Consider the following 15,317-nt stretch of genomic DNA (forward strand, 5'->3'; position numbering starts at 1 on the left):
TTAAATGTATTATAGTTTTACTATAAGCATATTTAAAATATGGGGCTATATACATGAAGTAGTATGTTCAAATGTTATTTAAGTACATTTATAGTTCCATTTTAGTACAGTTAAGTATACTTAACACAATTAGCACAATTTAAGTAATTTAATATATATATATATATTTTTACTACTTTTATACTATATGAAAAGTACAAAAACTGTTGTTCCATTTTAGCACTTTAAATATACTGTTAAATAATGTGGCTACAGGTACACTTTAGTGCACTATAGCATAATAATGCTTAGTGTACTTTAATCTTAGTCTTTCTTGAAACAGTTCCATACAGATATCATACATTTGTGTTAACTGAGAAGAACCCATGCTGATATGTGTCACAAACCCTTTAAAAGATGTGTTTTTGGTAAGACTTGTAGGCTGGTAACTCTGTTGAACTTATCCTGTGCAACAGATGTAACTCTTGGTCTTCCTTTCCTGGAGTGGTCCTGATGAGACCAGATTCATCATTGTGTTTTTAATGGTCTTTGTGGTGGCTGCACTTGAGGATACTTTCAAAGTTCTTGAAAGTTTTCAGATTGACTGACCTTCATTTCTTTATGTATTTTTTTTATTTGCTTTTATTTGCCATAAAATAGTTATTCACTGTATACCTGTAACTCTACCTCTTCAAAACTTTACAACTGATGCTCTCAAACACATTAAGAGCGCAGAGATTCAAATAATTAACTCTTGATGAGTTCAGCCCAGCTGTTAACTGAAAGCCTGAATTCCAGGTGACCTTACTACATAAAGCTGACCGAAAAAAAAAATCAAAGCCAAGTTGTGCAAAGCTGTCATCTAAGCAAAAGGTGCTACTTAGAAGAATCTAAAATATACGTTAAACATATTCTGGTTTAAAATAATAAAAAAAAAGAAAACTGAAATAAGGTTGATGTCTGTACATTTTGGGATTTGTGGGATTTTTTTAAACTAGAATCTATGTGGAAGAATCATTTTAAACTGGGAGGGTGTGATGCAGTCTCCTTTTAGAGAGGATGAGATCCGATTCCAGGTTATGTTCAGTCAGAGAGAGAGAGAGAGAGAGAGAGAGAGCATGCTCAGTCAGAAACTTCACTCCTTCCTTTCAGTAGTTTTACTATGAGTGAATGAGCTACTGAGCTGTGAGTTAACCCCTTCTGAAGACTCCGCTCATGTTCAGTAAAACTGGGCCGGATCCTCTTTTAGGGCGTTTTCACACCAGCACTGTTTGGTCCGGTTAAAACGAACTCTGGTCCGTTTGTAACTTTAGTGAGGTTCGATTGAGCAGGTGTGAAAACAGTAATCGCACTCTGGTGCGGATCAAAAGAACCGGACCGAGACCAGCTAGAGGAGGTGGTCCGGTACCAAACGGACTCTGGAGCGGTTCGCTTATGGTGAGAACGTGATCCGGTCTCGATCAGATCCAGCTATTAAATATAAGCCATTTATTTGAGCTAAACTGCTGATAAAGCAAGCACAGTTTAAACTGATATATTAGCCAGATAATGCTAATTACCACAGCTAAGAACAAACACTGTGTCCATGCACGCGCTGCATTCACTGCTCACAGCCGTGTGACTCTGTTTATTATGTATAAATCTGCGCTGCACGTAGAAACACTGTGTTTGAAAGTGCAGCGTTTCAGCGTTCAGTGTTAAAGCACAGATATTTGTGCTGGAACACAAAATCTTCTCGCTGTATTTACTTTTTTTGTATATTTATATTTAACATACTCCCGTGTCAGAAAGCTCTGACCAATCAGAGGACACAGTCTGCTTGCGTGGTTTATTGATGCACATTTTGGTGCGTTTACATTTATGCCTATGTGAAACCAGACCGAACAGAGCAAGAAAACGCTCCAAGTAAACGAACACATTTACTGATGCGGACCAGAGAAACCAACTACAGGTGTGAAAACGCCCTTAGAGGCTGTACGTATGACGTAAGTACATAAGATGCTTGACGTGGCCAGAAGAACTCTTGCGAAAAGTGACCCGACACCCCAGTTTTAGAATGAATATATTAGGCTTAGCAGGGGGGGTCATTGTAGTACCACTATATCCACTCCGAAATGCTTCTGCTTTTAGTTTAGAAACAGAATAACATTTAGGCGCCGAGTGGTCCAGCGGTCTAAAGCGCTGCCACTATGAGCAGGAGGTTGCCGGTTCGAACCCCAGCTCATGCAGCTTTGCCATCAAGCTGCCGGCGTTAGAGGGAGCAAAATTGGCCCTGCTCCCTCTGGGTGGGTAGATGGCGCTCTCTCCCCACATCACTCCTATGGTCATGTCTGCAGCACAGGGTGTCTGTGAGCTGATGTACCAGAACCGAGTCGCTGTGCTTTCCTCCAAGAGGCTGCTCAGGAATACTGCATCAGCAGCAGCTCAAAAAGAAGCGGTGGCTGACTTCACATGTATCGGGGGAAGCATGTGTTAGTCTTCACCCTCCTGGTGTGTTGAGGTATCACTAGTGATAGGGGGAGTCCTAATGAATGGGTTGGGTAATTGGCTGTGTAAAATTGGGGAGAAAATGGGAAAAAAAAATAGAAATAAAATTATAAAAAAAAAAAGAAACAGAATAACATTCCACTTTAAGTGAGAATTATGTGATGATTAGGTGTTCAAACATTTTCCCCATTTCACTGGTTCTACACCTTGTGGTACATTTGATTTATACTATTTTTTTTTTTATGGTTTTTGAAGTGAAGGACACTTTTTTTATGGATGAATTGATGGATACAGTCATCTGTCTTATTGTCTTCCTATATGCTTCCATCAACCACTGGAGTAGCACTTCAATGGACAGATTTATATTAATACACAATGACCATATACGATGTGTCTCTACACTAAGGACAGAACTCTGCTTACTGATGAACATTTTTAGCGGCTTTGAAAGAGACAGAGCCCTCAGATGAAGAAGCACACACAGCCTGCGTATCAAGAGGCTCTCTGCAGCGAGTTAACAAGTGCGTACTGTGGCCTCTTCAGTTTGCTTGAGAGAGAAGGTACTGTGGATGCAGACAATCCATCTCGAATGCAACTCGGGGCTCTTCATTACTTGTTACCCACTAGAGAGGCTACAGGCGTCATTGGGATATTTAGACTAACTGAATAAATACATGGAATGAGGTCTCACACTTTTGGGTTTCCCATCTGCCACTGCCCAATTCTTTTACACTATTTCCCTTAAATCCATTCTTTCGGGGGAATCACATGTGACATTTCATCCAGTCATTAACTGTTCACTCATTTAGTCTCGCCTTAACCCCTTAAAATGTATTTTCCCATATATGGGCTACAGGTGTAGGTGATACAAAATCCCTTTTTTTTCTACAGTAAAACAACTTTAAATAAAATTAACATTCTGAAAATATGAGGCCTTTGAAATCTCCTACAGGACACTTGGAGAAGCTGTCTGTTCACTCTATACTAAATAATTCCAGATCAGTAACAGGAATTAACCCAAATTCTGAAGGATTGAAAATAGACGTAAAAACCAGACAACCATAATGAAACTAAAGGTTTGGAGGACACGAACTGTTTGATTTCTATTCAGGAAAATATTGAAGTGCCAATTTTATGATTTTATTTATTATATTTTTAAAGTGGCAGATTTACTTACATGTTTCAAAACAATTTTTACAATATTACAATCACAACTAGAATTTGTAGTAAGGTTTATTATCAAACATTAAACTTTTTTATGTAATGCTTGAATAGAAATCGTCAAGGTATGGTTTGTAATGTCAAGCAGAAATTTGACAAAAATGCTGCCCTGTTAAGGGGTTAACATTGATTGGCTAAGCTGTGCTTGATTATCTTTGTGTGTATAGAATCCTGGATGTGGCCATTAATTTTGTGAAGTATTGCCAACTGTTTTGCTGGTTACTGAGTATTGTCAGCCTGGTTGTAGCTTGTTCTGTTTTTTCTCTAGATTCATTTTATCTGTCTGGATGTTTGGATCTTTCAGGCTATCGGACTCTTGTTTTGCTCATGGTTTTATGACCCCACTTTGCCTTTGTCTTTATTGGCTGCCGTAAAATACGTTTGGTTCAGTTTGCTGAATACTCTACTAAACCTAAAGTTTATTCCTATTGTGAGAGTTCACATATGTACAGATGTTCACATAGCCATATGTGTTCTTTACGTTCAGTAACCAATGGGTAACTTGTTGAGAAGAGACATTTGCAAGTGCAATATACAGGGAAGAGAAGAGCTATTCTGTGTTGTTTTTGTCAGTGGGAAGAAATGGGTTCTAAAGTGAAATTCCTAAACGAAATACTTTTGCCATTGCCTACCTAGAAGAGACGGTTACCTTGAAGAGGTACCACAGGTGGCCACCTTTTGTCCCCAAGTTCAAGTACATATGGGTTCAATGGAAAACGAGCAGTGTATTTGTGCCACTACATCATGACAGGAGTAAAAGCATCTTCAAAAACAATAAATGCATCCCTTTACACTTCCATTCTGACTATTTGAAGGTGTGAAGGAAAGGTAATTTTCGAGAAAGGGGTTAAAGAAAGGGTTAAGGGCAGGCTACATATATGCAAAGAAAATTTTATGGTTTACCAAATTCATGGTCAGGTTAGGCAGAAGTCAAACAGCAGCTAGGAAGTTACAACACAGGTAAATGCATGTACCGGTTAAATAACTAGCAAACGGTCAGACACAAAAATTAGCTGAAAATGACAATACTTATAACTCCACAGTTAAACAAACAGGTAACACTATGGGTCATTTATGTGGCTATATAAGCAGCATAAATGCAATATTTTGCAATATTATCACACTTCATCTGCGCTTCAATATGTGGTATTTGATTGGGTATTCGATTTCCAGCAATGCAGTGCTATCTGAACAGCCAGATTGGAATTCATGCAATTTGTGTGGCAAAGAAAAGGAAACAAAGATGGAAAATGACAGAAAATGTCTGTAAGTAGACTATAAAATTGTCAGCAACAGCAGTCTTAACTCAGCTGCTCAGATGCTGACTGGAATAAAAGTGAAACCTATTGTGAAGCCTTACTCTGTTGCACCATTAGGATGGATGCCAGATATGGATCACATTAAAAAAGATTGTGTTTGGGGGCGCCGAGTGGTCCAGCGGTCTAAGGCGCTGCCACTATGAGCGGGAGGTCGCAGGTTCGAACCCCAGCTCATGCAGCTTTGCCATCAAGCTGCCGGCGTCAGAGGGAGCAAAATTGGCCCTGCTCCCTCTGGGTGGGTAGATGGCGCTCTCTCCCCACATCACTCCTAGGGTAATGTCTGCAGCACAGGGCGTCTGTGAGCTGATGTACCGGAGCCGAGCAGCTGTGCTTTCCTCCAAGCGCACTGGCTGCTCGGCAATGCTGCATCAGCAGCAGCTCGAAAAGAAGCGGTGGCTGGCTTCACATGTATCGGAGGAAGCATGTGCTAGTCTTCACCCTCCTGGTGTGTTGTGGCATTACTAGTGATATGGGGAGTCCTAATGAGTGGGTTGGGTAATTGGCCGTGTAAATTGGGGAGAAAAATGGGAAAAATTAGAAATAAAATTATAAAATAAAAAAAAGATTGTGTTTTTGTTTAGACAAAAAAAGACCCGAGAGCTGCTTAAAAAGAGTCCTTGTTAGTCCCTTGAGTGAACTGCAGCTGTGTCTAATCATAATGAGCCTCAGGTGAGGAGCAAAGTTAAGCCCCTGCACAGTGTTGCACATAGTAAGTGAAGGCGCAAGGGTGATATCACAGGTATATAAAATCTCAATCGCACAACATTAGTTTAACCAAGAAACCATGCAAGAACCCTTATCATCATTCTTTGTACATTTTTAAGAAAACTAAATTAAACCAATCTCTTCCAAAAACCTGTGCTTCTTGTTAAAGCTGTGAAGATTAATTATTGAAATCAGTCTTCGTCTGTCATGCAGTGTGGCAGGAAGAGACAGCAGGCACATGTGGAAGTAGAGTATATCTTCCGGCAGGCTGGACAGCCTCCTGCCCATAAAAATCTTTTTGGCAATTTAGCTGGAACTCCTGCAGAGCAACTGCTTCAGCTCCTGTCACACAAACCAGGAGGTCCTCAAATGTGATTTACATGCTTTCTTTTTGTTGAAAGGAAGAAAACTAATTAAAAGAAAAAAATCTTTGCCACATGAAGCTGCGAAGCTCCATCTATTGGTCCGCAGGCTATTGTTAGGGGAAGGCAGTAGAGCGTAGTGGACCCATAGTGGAACAGTACCTGCAGATGTCAACGCTACTTGCAGGTAGGCGCCGCACTTGCCAGCTGAGTGCAGAGATATGTTATTGGAGACAGCAGGTTAGCTGCTCTATGATTGACAAGCAAAAGTTGAGTCTTCTGTGGCAGAATCCATTTCCAGTCACTCTGCCGCAGAGTTTCATGTAGTGACCAGTTCTGACAAGACGTTATCTACCTCCTATCTCCTGCCCTAACCGCCCATATCCATCTGTTATTATGTAACACATCAACTACTATTACAACAACAGAAAACTATAGTATAATATTTTAATTGCTAATTATCACCAAAAATCATCCTCATGAACTGGAAAACCAAAATTACATTAATATCAACCACTGGAAAAATCTATTAACATTTGCATTGTGCAGAGAGAAACAAGTATTTGGCAAACAAGACTTCATACTTTGTGGCAAAACCCCTGTTGGCAAGCACGTCAGTCAGATTTTTTTGTTTTTTAGTTGGTGATGAAGTCGTCAGGGGGAATTCGGTCCACTCCTCTTTCCAGATCATCTCTAAATCAATAAGATTTTGAGGCTGTCACTTGGCAAATCTGAGCTTCACCTCTGTCCATAAACTTATGGGATTATGGTCTGAAGACTAGGCCACTTCATTACCTTAATGTGCTTCTTTTCAGCCACTCCTTTGTTGCCTTGGCTGTATATTTTGGGTCATTGTCATGCTGGAAAAAAACCAAAACATGACAGTGGGGATGGTGTTCTTTGGCTCATATTCAGCATTTCCTTTCCTTCATCTGACCACAGCATCTCTCTCAGAATCAGCCAGGTGTTCATTGGAAGAATTTCAGATGTGCCTGCACATGTGTCTTCTTGAGCAAAGGGACCTTGTAGGCACTGCATCCTAATGTGTTACCAATGGGTTTCTAGGTGGCTGTGGTCCCAGCTGCCTTGAGATCATTAACACGTTTGCCCCATGTAGTTTTAGGCTGATTTATCACCTTCCTCATGATCGTGTCCCCACTGTGACTTTGAATTCATCCCTGTTTATGTTAAGCACTTTCAACTGGCCCTGTGTCTATGAAAGGTGCTCTACATACATATACATATATATATATATATATATATATACTTGTCTTTCCTTAGAATTAAATGAAGTAAAGCTCCTCTAACACAAACTGATTTGATTTAACACAAATCTTACGTACAGAATGTCCTTTCATTCCATTGAAAAAGATTTCCCTCTAAAGATATCACATCAGTAAATGCATTTCCATTTGCACCTTGTTACACCAACAGAACCTTCTCAGACCATATGCTGGGCTTAATGCATGACCAGAGATGCTGTCCATTCTCGTTTCTCATGGCTCATGAAGGCAAATTGGGTGCACTGGTCTCTGAAGACATCCCTTAGTAAGCTGATGGATTTAAGTCGCTACACTCTTCGTTTCTGGCTCTCTGAGACTGACCAGCTGACGTCAGAAACCCATGATTTACACAGTCCTCCTGAGTTACTGAACTGAACCTCCCCAGTCCCACTCAAACACGTTCATAGCCCCATAAACCCTCGAATTTCTTCTGTCATGTCACCAGTTATGCAGTTTATAGCGTAGGATATTGTAAAAATAGAGCCAAGGCTGTGAGTCGAATTGGATTCTACACATTTGATAAAGGAACATTAAATTCCAGTCTGGCTGGAGTCTAACCATTATATAGAGCTTCAAATAAAGTGGGAGCAGTCAAAGAAAGAAGCATGGGTTGCTTGGTTGGTTCGCTGACTACAAGAGAACTAGATCATAGAGATCCTAGAGAATTAGATTATAATTCAGTAGATCATAGAGAAATGTATTTCTCATACTTACTTCGAGAAATTGCAGCTGAATTCTTTCTCCGTATCGAAGATAATACGTCTACTTACAGTGCAGAGATCTGCTTTGTTTTTCAAGCAAATCCCAGCAAGAAGATGCTCACATGAGTAGATTATAGTTATTGTTTTTATTAGTGCACATGAAAAGCAGATGTTTTCGCTATGCTGTACTCTGTGCTGTGTTCTGCGAATAAATAGCCTCTAATAGGAATACAGAGGGAATTAAAGTGCCTCTCATATTGTATTTCTTGCGTCACTCTGCCTCTTAGAGCAGCTCACTCCTTCTGCTCTGCTTCGTTCAAAGCAACAAGTGACTTACTCATGCTACACAGCTTTCAAGGATCAGACAGTTGTCATGGAAATGATTAATACAGCAGGGTTTGAGCTTATTGAAATGAAACCTGGCAATGTATGCCTGGCCTACACTGCAGGATAATTGGATCAACAACAGGATTTGCTCTGAGGCCTGTTTGCCCTATTCGCAAGAGATGTCCCGATTTAGGGGTCTCATAAACGATGATCCTCGCAGATTATCTCTGTGTAGTGTGTGCAGTCTATAATCCAATCTTTAGTCCTTTGATCTTCTTCCAGAACACTTGTTATCCTGTATTGTGAGGTGGGAAACGCAACTTTGAGCTCATATTCTGTATTCTGTAGTATGGTCATGAAAATCTTTGTTGTATTGAACTCGGCCCATCCTTAAACCTTCTGGGAAGGAATTCCACAAGGTTTAGTAGTGTGTTTACGGGGATGTTTGACCATTATTTCAGAAGCAGATTTGTGAGGTCAGACACTAATAGGAAGGACTGGGTCGCAGACTCAACTTTAACTAATCCGTAAAGGGGTTTTATCAGGTCGAGGTTAGCCACTTGCTCGTGCATGTCTTCATGGACATACTGGAATACTGCCTGCCCACACTAAAAACTGATTGGCTGTCTCACAGACTCTTTGCAGAGAACAGGCCAATCAGAACCCTCTTTTTCTCTCTCTCCTTCCCACACGCGATTAGAGAAAAAAAGTCTGTCGTCTGTGTACGCCTTTGTGCACTCGTTCTGAATTGCGGGCATCAGGGAGCAACTACCCAAATGCGGGAGACTCCTGCAGCTTCAGGGAGACTTGGTTTGTCTGATGTTATCTAGCTCTCCTCCTTAGTCCTCTCCCTGGTAATGTTAACTAGCTTGCTGCTAATGTTAGCTAGCTCTCCGCTTACCTTAGTTCTCTCGCCGCTAATGTTACCTAGCCCTCTGCTAACTTTAGTTTACAATTCCTGGAATTCTCCACAATCCTTTGTTTTCCTCCCGCTAATGTTAGATAGTTAGCTCGGCCCTAATGTTCCCTAGCTCTCTGCTAACCTTAGTTCTGTCCCTGTAACATTAGATAACTTTCCACTAAAGTTAGTGTGTTTTCCCGCTGGCATTAATTGTGCCATCTTAAATGAAATACCTACAGCACATTTACAGGAAATTGAACTGATATTTAACTATGGCAATACAGTGGTTATCACAATTTTTTATCAAGGATTTTCTTTGGTCGCTTGTGTCTTGTCAGTGATTCTCACAGCCATAACTCTTCCCCTAAAATATTCCTTCAGCCTAACAAGAATCAGGACATTCTAGCCCCTAGATATGGAAACTCAAAACAAACGGCTAGGGCTAAGTGGTCAAAAGGGCTCAGGGGTGAAATGGGAGAGGACCAGGATGCTGTAAAAGAATGTTTTGAAGATGTAATACATCAGTAATACAGATTCTTTTTGAGCTGCTGTGAAGCTGTGTGATTTTTCAGCAGCAGTATTGATGAAAGAGCTGTTACAGCCCAGGGCAAGAATCCTTCTTGGTTTTTTGGGTCTTTGTTTTGACTGTTTGATGGCTACCCTCTGAGGAACCCCTGCAGAGTCAGTGAACATGATGCAATCTTTCTAGTTGACGGAGACATATTTTACCTTTTTATTCTCTGTTTACTGTAGTTTCTCGTGCACTTTGAAATACAAATGTGTATAAGAGTATAAAAACAACACTACCACAGGGTTTACCCAAAGGCCTCAGTGTGCTATTCACTCCCTTTTAAAAACACATTAATTTAGGGTTGTTATATATAATATATATATACTGCTCCTCTCATGTTCTGTCTCGGGGGAAAATGCTTGAAGTTGTTGACTTAACAGTGGCTCCAGAGACAGACTGTACTATCTTACTTTTTTTTTTTTTAACCTTGTTTACATAACATTATTCAAACAAGTAAGTAAATTATGAGCATAATCAAGGAGTCATTAACCACCAAACTTCAACACAGAAAATTACTCTTATTTAGCTTCAGTAATTTCAGTAACTATCACAGCCCATTCCCTGATAGAAAAGAACATAATGCAATGAACAAGAATTAATGTTACTTGTTTATACTTGAGGTTGTTGTTGAAAAAAAAAACAAAAAACAACCTTAACCCAAACCCATGGATGGAACGAATTTTTAATTTCTCCTTGCTTTTAGACTAATTAGGTGCAAATTATTCCACAGCAATAGCAAAGAATGATCTTTTTACATGATGTAGTTTCTGTGAAAAATGATGTCCACATATGAGGACTTTAGTTTTTCATTTCGATAGAACACAATGAAGTGACAATTAGTAAAACGTGCAAAACTTTTATTTTGTGCCTGTAACATGTTAATCTCTTCTACCAACACTAGGTGACAGTATACTGGTCTCATAAGAGGACACCAGGCCCTGGTAAACATGTGATTGAGTAAATATGTAAAAAGTAAATGAGTTAAATAAAAGTATTGTTTATATTTCAACCCTATTCCTATATAAACAGAAATATTTAAATAAAAATGTCATTTACAAAGTTAGAACTCTTCTTTAATCTTTAAACACACATACACATAAAACCCATACCCGCACTATGCAAATGAATGGTTATGATTTGAATATAAGGAGATTTCTCCTTTGTGATTTATTGAAGCTGGAATCATGGCTGTCCTGTGGGTGCTGTCCTGCTTTGCCTTCATTTGCACAGCCTGTGGTAAAATATCACTTTCTCCCTTAGTGATTCTGTTGGAATAATGAGCAAACTTAATAGAAAGTAAAAATAAAATACATCAGATAAAGTAGAGCTTCATGCCTGGAAGACTTTTATCAAACTCTGAAAAGATGTCTTTATTCCCAGACTGTGGGACTCCTGCACCTCCCTCTGGTTCTTAAGGGTGACTCCAGGGATGGGGTCTGTGAGGACGAGGCAGTCAGGTGTGGTATGTTTCTCAATTTCTTCAGTGGTTAGGATCACTAGGTAACACTTTATAATAACTTTCATTAAAATATTTTAACTAATGATCAGTACATGTGAACAAAGCAGTAGTTTTTCAGAATTTGAATATTAACAAATGGTCATACATGACACCAGAGAACAAAATACAATTTGTGGCAGCAGCTGGCTGAATTAAGTGTTAAACTGCAAGCTCAGAGGAAATGAAGCTGTTTTTGAAAGCCAATTTTAATCACAGTCAAATTCCAAAAGCTCTCAGCTCCACAATCTGTGGTGGTAATTGAGTCTTTTAATTTGTTTGCAAAAATGTGGGTAAAGCAGGTGTCTACACATCTAAACATTACAGCACAATCCTACCTCTCTTCTGTAAACCTACTTCTTATTTGGGTGTTCCCTTTGGAACAGAGCTTTTATTTTATATTTCTCTTCCACCTTAAATGCTGCAACCTCTGCTAAACTTTTGCATCATTTAAGGTGGAAGGGGAGAGTAAGCTAGCTACTTAGACAAACTACTAGTGATTTTTTCAAATGTTTTTTTAAGGACAATTGCCATAAAACGTAGGAAATTACTCATTCAGGGTTCTTGCACCGAAGTGAAATTTTCTTTTTAATGCTTTTAAGACATCCATAAATATAATTTAAGACCGCAAAAAAATTTAGACATCATTTCTAGTTTAGTTTAATGTTAGCTACCTCTCTGTTTATCTTATTTCTCTCCCTGGTAACGTTAGCTAGTTCGCCGTGACACTTATTTATCAGCATGGATGTTCATATAAAAAATGTTAGCAAATCATTAGCTCATCAGAATGTAAACATTAATAAATCGCTATACAAATTTTAAACCGTACAAGTGTTTAATGATTGCAGTTCATGTTGCCAATGTGTTCATTAGTATTTACAAATGTGATAACAACTTTTTAGTTGCTTAAAATGTGTAGAATAACAGTTGTTAATCATTAGTTAATGGTATTTTAATGAAAGTAATTATATAAAGGGTTACCGGGCCACTATTTTCACGCCTTCCTCTTGCTTTGTTCAAATAGCAACAGTGCTTCTGAATATTCCCACACTGATGGGTGTGGTGGTCTGGAAATTAGGTGTGTTTAGGTATATTTTTGTTATTGCTACCTTGGCATGGAAAACACAGTTGCGCCACTGACTGATTAAAATCCTGACAACACTCAACAGTCAGACATTCACTGCTATCTTTTCAACGCATGTGTTCTGCATGCTTTCAGCTTATATACACACCCCCACACCCCCACTCGTTTTACACACACACATTCACACACAAGTACACACAGCAGAGCACAAACCCAACTTTTACACCAACAATAAACAGAATCCACTATAAAATTGCTTTTCCCATAAACACACAGTTCAGATTCCTCTGCTGAGAAAAGCAGAAGTGCTGCGCCATTAAAATAGCAATCTGTCAATGTCAGAGCGCACCTGTCTTTTCAAGAGAATGGCAAGTGACACACTGATTAGTTTATTTCAGGTAATGCCCAAAACCTATTCACGCTCATGATTAATTACGAGAATTAAAAAATGTTTTTTGCACATTTTGACCAGTGCATCATAGTGCTGGGCGATTATGGGCTAAAACAAATCTGGTTTTCGATTATAATCAATTTTGTTTCACACCTACTAAAAATAAAACTACACATGACAAAGAATTGTTTCAAATATAAATCGCATTAAAACTGTAATTCCAATAAATTGAATTAATGTGGTGGAATTACGATAGCAGAGACACACTGACACGCCCTAAATCAGGCTGCTCAGTACACATTTGATGATTCACCTACAGATCAATAAAATAGGACTCATGTTTAAGAACAGTGTGTCTGATTTACTCATACCACACGCTCTGGACCCGTGATCATCCTGACCACTAGGAAGTGGATAAACAGAAGATGAATGGACGTGTTTATGTATCTTGTATACGTCCACGTCATTACATTTTCACAAACTCGACATGGTGGTCTTGAACCACCGTGCAAAGAATACAGATTTCCAGGTCTTTCTGGGATAACAAAATACAGATTACAGCAAAAAACAGACTGATTCATTCTCAACATGATTAACAGTCATTCTCTGTGTTCATTCAAGTGTTAGATATATACAAGTCCATAAATATGCATTACATATAGTCACATCACACCTCCGCCTCCCTTATTCAGACAGTCAGCATCGCAGGCCTACTGACCTTCTGAGCTCCATCATCATATTTTATTTCTGCTTAGCCCTGATATGCCCTCGCAAAGAAAAAGACTTGGTTTACACATGGGCTATGCAAATTGTCTCATCTCATTAAAATATAGTACATAGTTTCAAGTCTAGCCAGTGCTTTAGTATTTATTTAACATTAGGGTTTTGCTTTACCTGCAGTGGACTGCTTTTTATATTTCACCTCAGTCTATGATTTCAATTGTTTTACATTTTTATTACATTTGTTTTATTTTTACTTTTGCAAACTTTTGGGGCCCTTTTCCTGCAATATATATAGCACACTGGTCAATTAAGGACCATGCACCTTGATTTAGGCTGTGTCAGTGTGTCTTTAGTATCACAAAGGTGCAAAAAATAGACCTACCATGGCTCAAATACGCACAAAAGGCCTGTACTAATTTATTTTGCCGGTTAATCAAGGGTGTCTTTTGGGGCGTAACATGAAATAAACCAATCAGAGTGCCAGTTGTTATTCCCTTTAAGTGCCAGGTGAGCTCTGACTTCGTTGCATTCGTATCTTAACAGCGCTGCACTTTTGTGCATCCCAGAAGAGGATATTGACCTGTTTGTTCACACTGTGAAGGTACGCCAGCAGCTCATTTAAGGGAACAGTAATTGTAAATGTTATTTTATTCCTTTTTTTTTTAAATAATTTTAATAAAAATTTTCTCCCCATTTTCTCCCAATTTGGATATCCAATTGTCCCACCCCTTTGTGCGTCCCCGTCACCCATGGCACTTGCGACCCTTGGAGGATGCGGACGAGCACACGCCTCCTCTGACACGTGTGAAGTCAATCACCCCTTTTTTCAAGCTGCTGTTGATGAATCATTGCCTGAGCAGCTAGCGCACTCGGAGGAAAGCACAGCTCCTAGTTTCGATTCATCCGCTCACAGACGCCTCATGCTGCTCGGCGCCACCTTCAAGTGTGATGGGGAGAGAGCGCCATCTACATATGTGCTGATAATACAAGCTGTATATAGAGCAGCAACACCCAACCACTACCCAACTACTATTTAGTAGTGAAGAAATTTCACAACTGGGCTTTTTATCACAGGTGGTATCCCATCACAATACTATAGTGCAATTCAGAGCTCCTGAGAGCAACTCTGTCTTTCAGTAATGTTAGTATAAATCTTAAATGCTTGCTTTTATAGACCTATAATCGTGGAGGTGATTGAACTGAATGCCTGAGCTCAATTATATGGACGGGTGAGTGAATAGTTTTGGTAATGTGTCGTTCTTTAATGGCTAGTGACTAAAAATTAAATACAGAAAAATCTGTGAAACTTTAAGGTCTCTCATGACATTTTCAAGGCTGGTTAAGATGTTAAATATCCTGTAGCATGGGACAGGCCTAAGTGGAATCTGTCAAATTATGCTCTCAAATCAAAAAACCACTAATGAAAACCTTGAGATGATCAAACATGCTGTAATTCTCTTTTCTGTGTCGCGCATTGCTGGGAATTTTTCTGTCTTGTTGGCGACACTTGAGGCCAAACACTGTGTGCTGTTAGTGCTGCCTTGTTTTGAGTTTAATTTACTGATTTAATTCAAACTCTGGCCTAGCTGATGGCACCGAGAGCTGAGAGATACCCGGAGAGCATTCAGATCTGCCTGGTTCTTCATCACACTAATGTTTGAACTCATCAGTAAATCATGCACAGGAGACGAAAACCCATGGACTGGTTAAGTGGTGTGTACAACTAGTGCCCCCATCTGTCAGAAACGAGTCACTGAGGAACTGCATG

The 15,317-nt window shown here is 39.4% G+C and overlaps 1 long non-coding RNA gene across 1 annotated transcript; it reads left to right on the plus strand.

The window, feature by feature from the left end:
• The first annotated feature begins 2,131 nt into the window (after positions 1-2,131).
• LOC125787239 (uncharacterized) lies at positions 2,132-5,534 on the plus strand. The gene is made up of 2 exons (XR_007429156.1): positions 2,132-2,179; positions 5,157-5,534. It is a non-coding gene; the product is annotated as an uncharacterized LOC125787239 (long non-coding RNA).
• The last annotated feature ends 9,783 nt before the right edge of the window (positions 5,535-15,317 follow it).

Source organism: Astyanax mexicanus, chromosome 23 (assembly GCF_023375975.1).
Source record: "Astyanax mexicanus isolate ESR-SI-001 chromosome 23, AstMex3_surface, whole genome shotgun sequence".
NCBI classification, from domain to species: Eukaryota; Metazoa; Chordata; class Actinopteri; order Characiformes; family Acestrorhamphidae; genus Astyanax; species Astyanax mexicanus.